The 7,441-nt window shown below is 37.1% G+C and overlaps 1 protein-coding gene across 1 annotated transcript in view; it reads left to right on the top strand.

The window, feature by feature from the left end:
- Positions 1 to 255: 255 nt before the first annotated feature.
- The window catches only part of IFNE (interferon epsilon), an 85,338-nt gene continuing 78,152 nt past the window's right edge, over positions 256 to 7,441 (top strand). The window contains exon 1 of the transcript XR_014266020.1: positions 256 to 360. The gene's annotated coding sequence lies outside the window, so the exon portion shown is untranslated. The remainder of the gene's footprint in view (positions 361 to 7,441) is intronic.

The following is a 7,441-nucleotide window of genomic DNA, read 5'->3' as shown; positions in this document are numbered from 1 at the left end:
GGCCCAGGAGGCGGCAGGTGTGGACCGGGCGGAGGTGTGGGGCGTCCACTCCCGCCCGCGGTAGGCGGAGGCCGTGGCTCTGGGGCCGGGACGGCCTCCCTGGAGGTGCTTCGCGTGCGGCTTCGACCTGCGCACAACTTGGGGCGCGGCCCGGGACGCGCAGATTCCACGTTCGGCGCCCCGAGGAGAAAGACGCGCGGCCCCTGGAGCGAACCTGAGAGGAGAGGCGGCGGCCTGAGGGCGGCGGGGGCTGAGGGGCAGGCGGGATGGCCGCCCCTGCTTGGGCTCCCCGCCCCCGCCCCCGCCCCCGCCCACCCCGGGAGTCCGCGCGGCGCCTCAGCGCTCCAGCCTGACCCGCAGGTAAGCGAGGAACGCGCGGGAAGCGGGGCGGGGGCGCTTCTCTCTCCGAGTTGAGAAGGGGCTTCGGGGCCTGGCACAAGGCCATCCGCGCCTGGGTCCGAGGGCCGCCGGCGCCGGCGGGCACCCGAGCGAGGATGCTGCGGCCGGGTCCGGCGCATCCCGGGCACGGCGGCCCTGGCTCTGCGCAGAACCGCCTCCTCCTCTTGCCCAAATAGCAGGTTGTTTCCGCTGGCAGGATCTCAAGTCCCAGGTCCGCTCTCTTCCCCTGAACCTCAAAGAAGGAACTGTGTGTGTCCAGGAGCGAGTTAGGGGCGAGAGCTTTCAACCAGTGATGTTTCATCAGAGCCCAATTTCTATTTAAAATTACTACCACTTTACAACTTGCTCTCTGCTTTCCCCTCTTAGAGTGAAGAGAAGTTAGGCGTGTGTTTTAAATCCCCTCCTGCTAGGATTAGAGTTTGTTTTCGCCACATACAGGTGGGAAAACGATGCGCTGTAAAATCCTGGTATTTCCAACAGTACTTCACTTAAAAGAGCCTGAGGTCCTACAGCGAGACAATGGCTGTCGTGAAAAACACGACAGAAATGTTCACTTAGCGCCGCTTTGGCAGGGGAGAAGTTAAGGAAAATTTGAGCGTAAAGTGACCCCTTAATCGGCTTCTTGCAGGACCGTTTTTGTCGCTGCATAAGTGGTATTAGGACTCAGAATGACAGCTCAAGACCCACACTTGGGTTGGAGCTGAGACTGTCGCTGGACAGCCCTCACCGCCCGGGGACCTCTAGTTTCTGGAGTCGGGCCTTTCAGCTTTCTTCAGTGAAATCGAGGCAGCTTTGAAGTGAATTAGGAAAATGATACTTTTTTTTTTTCCTCTGGAGTTTATTACCTCTGCATTAAAATGTTTCTCTCATGGACACATGGACAGAAATATAAACAGTATTCTGTTTTATACTTTGTTTTAAATAAATGTTGCCTGAATTGGTACAAATTTGATTTAAAATTGACAACCAAGTTTAGGTTTATTTGTTGTGGAGTTTTGTGTTTGGTTGGGGAAGGGACTGACTTTTAAGTTATTTTTCAAGTCTAATACTGGTTATTTTTCATTCTCTCCAGACATTAATCCTTAAGTGAAGGCCTTTGTCTTGATTTTAAGGGACAAATGTAAAAATAACAGTGGTTTAAGCCTGTGCATAAGAACTATAACTGCCCCCCCCCTTTTTTTCTTAATTTGTGATAAAGCCTCATGAAAGTTGGGCACTTCCCCAAACGTAGGATGTAAAGAAACCTCTTAAATTGAATTTTAGGCCCCCAAATGAAAGTTTTTTATTTGTGTTTATCTTCATAGAGTTATCAGACTTTATGGAATTATCAGTATGTGATGTTTATTCTTTATTTATGCCATATTAGGACTTTATTGTACATGAGAATATTGCTTCCATGATAGGTAAATGTAGGAAAACATCAAGAAGCTCCTTTAAAAAGTACAGTTATTCACTGGGTGAAGTTTTATAACTCTGAAGAGCCTGCATCAGGGACAAAGCTTTGACTGAGAATATGAACTGTTGTCTCTTTTTGAAATTTTAAATAGATGATTAAGAAGGGAGGTATAAAATGCTTTTATACTTGAGCATTTTTTAAAAATGCAAGTGGGAAGAAAACTTAAGGATACTATTTTTGTACAAAGTAATAACTAGATAACTATTCTAGAAGCTATAAAACGCTTGAGGAATTAAAATTAAAAGGTAGCATAGAATTATGTATTGTACTTTTAGAATTTTAATGAGAATGCACACTTGTAAATCTCAAATCCTCAAGTGAACGGTATTAAACTGAATGAAATAGAAGAATTTTTCTGCATATGATTTTTTTTCTCAGATTAAAAAATATTTATCTTGGTTTGCCTTAAAATTGTAGTTAAATTTTGTGGGTAGTTATTTGGGATAATTCAGAGTACTTTAAATCATTTACATTGACAATTTTCTTTATTAATACATTTGTAAGATGTCTTTTGCTTAGGACATTGACACTTAATGACAGTAGGTATTATTAAAATTTTTACATAATTACGACAGTTTTTCTTCATTTAATGTATCTAAGTAGTTTTAACGTATAAACACCGTGAGGTCTCAACAAATTTAAGCTGTAAGAAAAAAATAGATTAAATTCTTGATTACTAACATTTCAGGGATGAAATCTAGCTTTAAGACCAAATGGCTTTTTGAAGACATTTTAGAATACATAGAATGGTATGATTTTTAGAGAATAATATTTTTATAGTTCTTTTCTAATTTTTTGAAATCTTAAAGTAAATTAACAAAAGAATCAAAAATTATGTTTTAACAGTTTCTTGATGTATTTTACAGATTGTTTCCTTAGGAGTAATCTCCCAAGTGTTTCAAACATTTGTATGAGAGCAAGAAAGGTTTTTTTTTATTAAAATGTATTTCTATAGACTAGAAAAAAAACTTGTTGAATCTAGAGCAGGTCAGTCTTAAATAAGAAACAATGAAACGTGATCTTTGTATTCTGAAATGTATCTTCACTGAGGACTTTTTAACTTTGTCCTCTTTTTGAAAACGTGTATAGAAAGTAAATCAGTTGTTGCATTGGTACGGTATAAGTGCTTTAATGTGCTTACTTTATTCATGGATATTGAGACTTTTTTCTCCACATCTTATGTGAGGAGTCCAGGAAATTATCAAAATAATTTTGAAGAGGATTGAGATGAAGGGGAAGAAATTCAAACATGATTATGGTGTGCATGTGTGTTGGTTTGCATCAAGGAAAGGGTGAAAAAGAAGAGCTTGGGATCAAAATTTATACACATTAATGAGATTCCCTAATACTTTCTTCTTTATTGTATAATTGCCTTTTTAGCCAATATGTGGTTTTTGAGTGTATTAAAATACACAGTGGACAACAGAAAAAATAAATCTCCTTTGAAAATACTTAATCATGGCTTTATCAAATATACAACCTACTGTATACTACCTGTATACCACTTTCCAAGCTATTCAACATTTGAGACCAATTTATAAATTAAACGTATTATAAAAGTTAATTAAATAAGTAATTTCCATTTTGAGAGAAGTTCCTCTTTTGAGGGACTATTTTTTAACATCACAAATAGCACCAATCCTTTGAGTAAAATAAGAATGGTTATGTTAATTACAAATTATACTTTTAGCAAGGGGAAATGCAATTTTTACTGGCCTTGGGGGCATTCATGCTAAGTAGTTTGTGGCCCAGTTTCCATTTCTCTAATCTGCCCTGCCTCTTACAAAGGACTGGTACTGAGAGAGGTGAAAGACTGTGAGGAGAAAATTAATAAAACCAGCTATATGGGCTGAGCATAGTTCTGCCTGGTAAGCCTATGTCCACATGAATTCAGAACCAAAAGAGGAATTCTGAGAGTCAGATTCCCCAGCACCCTTTTACGCTAATTCCAGTGGCAGGGAAGGGAGTAGTCGTCTTCTGCCATTTGCAAAGCCAACTTCACATCCACAGCAAATCAAACCCATGAAATCTTTTAGTCTTGTCCAGTTCATTTCTACTTCCTTGCCAAGGGCATAACAGCTGAGGTTAAAAGACATACTCAAACGGGAGAATTAGTGCCATTTGTGAATAGGCAGTAGCCTTGTTCAAACTGCTTTCAACCTTAATTGGAAAGAAAAAAAAAACAAACCAGAATATGATTTGATTATAAATCTTCCAGGGTTGGTAGAATGTAGGAGACTGTTGCTCAAGAATGCAGTTAGGTTTTTCACTTATTTTGAATTACTTATAGTTTATATTGTAGTTCTCTAGTTTGTGATGGGGGGTGGGAGGGTTACTTCAGCCTCTACAATTTGAAAGAGGCGAGAAGTACAATAAAATGATGCATTTTAATGTGACCAAGATGATAAAGCATTGGTCACATAAAAGCTGTTCCACTACTGCTGAAGTAATTCTCTGTTGGACTTTCTTCCTTGTATTGTAAATATAAGTTCTTTGCTTAGAAGTAATCCTGATTTTGAGAAGGGTAGCAGGAAAGGAAAAGAACTATGTCTAAAAACCAAAATGCTATCTGACGACTAACATTGTAAGTTATCTCTGTCAAATTTCAGTGGACTTTGGCCACATTAGTAAATTGGATATGTATAAAATAAGATAAAGAAATCAGCTCGGAAGGGCCTGTGTCAGAAACTTGTGGTACGTGTGCTTTTCTAATTGATCTGAATGTGACATCCAATGATCAGTCAAGACCAATCATTATTAGACATTTGAGGTGAAACTTTTGGAGTTTAAAAGTTGATGCAGGTAAAGAATTGGTCCCCCAAAAGTCAAACTGATAAGATCTTTCTGAAATAAAATAGCCTGAGATTTGTGAATTACAGTGCATGCTCAAGTGGAAATTCAAATCATAAAGTCATTATTGAATAACCCTGTGGGGTTCTGGTAATTTTTCCCTTCTTTAAATCTGATCTTTCACCTATCATCTCAACTTCATTAACTTAAAAAAAAAAAAAAAAAAGGCTCAGGAAACAATAGACTAAAGCAATAAAGGTGTGAGAGCTCCCTGTCGTAAAATCTACATACAGTGAATGAAGCCTTTTAAATTAGGATTTAACTGGCTTTTAACTAGAATGGGTTTTTGAGTAACTAATAACTGGTAATACTGTCACTTGACATTTCCTTTAAATATTCTGTGCCATGACTCAAAACTGATTTTCTTTTTATAGGTAAGAGTGGAACTGTATTAAATTAAAAAACAAAAGGAACAATTTATAGCTTAACAGCCTGACTTTTAATAGTTTTGTAACAGTGGTGCTGCTGCATGTTTGCCAGCACCCTAATAATGATAAGATTCTAGGTTGTTTTATTATTTATTTTTGTTTTTGGAATTAGGATTTTTTTAATGAAAAGAGTAACATTAATTTCCTTTTTAAGTGAACATCTGTGCACATTAACTGTCAGTCATGACAAACAATAGTTTGAATTGTAATTTGAAGTAAAAAAATTACAAGTTAGTACCTGGACCTATGTGTGATAAGTAGCATTCTAATTGCTTCTAATAATTGAACAATTAAAATTTTATCATAGCTTTTTAACATCTGGAAACAAATTTCTAGTTTCATACCAAAGAGAAAAAAATATAAGACATTTTAATCTTATTAAATATTAAATTAGCCAAATGATATTTTCTTTCAGTGTTGTGGTTTTTCAACCAGAAGTACTGAAAATATCTTTATAGACAAAAGAAGGCTATATGGAAAGGTAATGAAAAGAAATATAAAATAAAAGACTAACCAACTGGATTTTTTTTAAAGTCTGGAGAAATGGCAGTAAGTCATATTTAATGACAAAGACAATCAAAACATTTTACAGAAGTCAGTTTCCTTTTAAAATAAATGTATTTAGTAATTGGTAAAACCTCATGTTCTGTATTTCCTCTTTTTAATTAACACATTGTGGCAAAGAGACCAATGAAAGTGGAAAGCTAATTATGAATCAGGTAAGAACAATTTTAAAAACATTTGTTTGCAAAGTAAATCTTCCTTCTGAAGATGTTCATTATACTAACAGTTAAGTGTTAGTGCAAATCTTTTTGGAAAATTTAGTAAAGTAGAAATGGTAAGACAGCTACATATTTCAAAAAAATAGATGGCTCTGTTAGCTAACCTAAAAATGTAATTTATACTGGGAATATTAAACTATAAATGGAATAGCATAGTTTATTATTGTCTGCTTTTATTTCAGAACACATGTCCAAATTACTATCTACAACTAACACAAAACTTTTCCAAAACTGCTGGGTGGGGGGCAGGGGGTCCACTTAATGGACCCCCTGCTCTTTTCTCAAAAACAAATATTAAAATGTGTCAACTCTTCTAATTGCCAGAGCGATAATGATAATGACAATTATAGCTCTCTTTATTGATAATTTTCTGTGAGCCGTGCTTTGTTCCACATGCTTTATCTGTATTACCTACAGTAATCTTCACAGCAACCTTACAGTCTCAGCACCATGATTGTTCCTATCTTACAGGCAAGAAAACCATGGCCTGGTAAGAAGAAAAGGCTCAAACAGCTCATAAAGAATGTGGCTCTGGGATTTAAACCAAAGTCTTTCCTATTCCCACCTCTCTGTTCTTGATTACTTTGCTATACTTCACAGTAATTAAGCAGAATATTTGTGGAATTCTTGTAAAAAACTGTTAGGGAGTCATTTGTATAGCAGTTTAAATGTTCTCAGGTATAGCACTTTTTTTTTTTTCTTTCATTTTTAGAACTAGTTCAAAGCCTTTCATGTCCAAGGTTGACAAAAGACAGATGAGATATAGGTAGTAATGTTTGTGACCAAAAGAAATAAGTAGTGTCTTTAAAGTATTAAGCCTGGTTTTTAGGTGGATTGTAAATTTTCTCTGAAAATCATTTCGAAAGAATCATATAGACAATTTTTTTGTTGTTTTTTGGAACCATGGCACTGGAAGTGGAATATAGTTAAAACCTCTGGGACACCTAACCCATAATAGGTGTTCAATGAATATTTTTTGAAACAATGAATGTGAGAGAATGAGTAAAAAAATAACATTTCTTTGCCCATGAAAGTTGTAATATGCACTTGTGTGTTGAAGTGTAGTAGACAAGTGTGGTTATTTTACCATTAATTGTGCAACTAGGACTGTACCATCTTGAAACTCAGTTTCCTCTTTTGTGGAATGGAAATAATTACATCTTCCTCAGTTAATTGTTGTGAAAGTTAAATAAATTTTCATTCACTTTTCTTTATTATCACACCTGACCTTTTGTGTTGGTACAAAGCCTATTAGCGTGTGAAGATTGAAGAAAATCTGTCAGAGCCAGCCATAATTAAGGCATGAGTTGAGACAAGAGTTCGTGTAACTGAACCCACCAGAGAAAAAAAATAAAGGAACGAGGTGAAAATGGGGCTTTGCTGGTTCTGGAGTAAAGGTCTGAGCCCAGGCAGAGAGCAGCAGAGGAAGGGACCTGTGTTCCAGTGCTGAATCTTTAGTGTTGACTTGTGGCTTTAGACAAGTCACCTGGGCTGTCAATGTGTAAACTGAGGGCACATTTCAGGGC

The sequence above is a fragment of the Balaenoptera physalus genome, assembly GCF_965194825.1.
Source record: "Balaenoptera physalus genome assembly, chromosome: 7".
NCBI classification, from domain to species: Eukaryota; Metazoa; Chordata; class Mammalia; order Artiodactyla; family Balaenopteridae; genus Balaenoptera; species Balaenoptera physalus.
The sequence above is the reverse complement of the archived record's forward strand: the minus strand, read 5'-3'. Positions and strand labels throughout refer to the sequence as shown.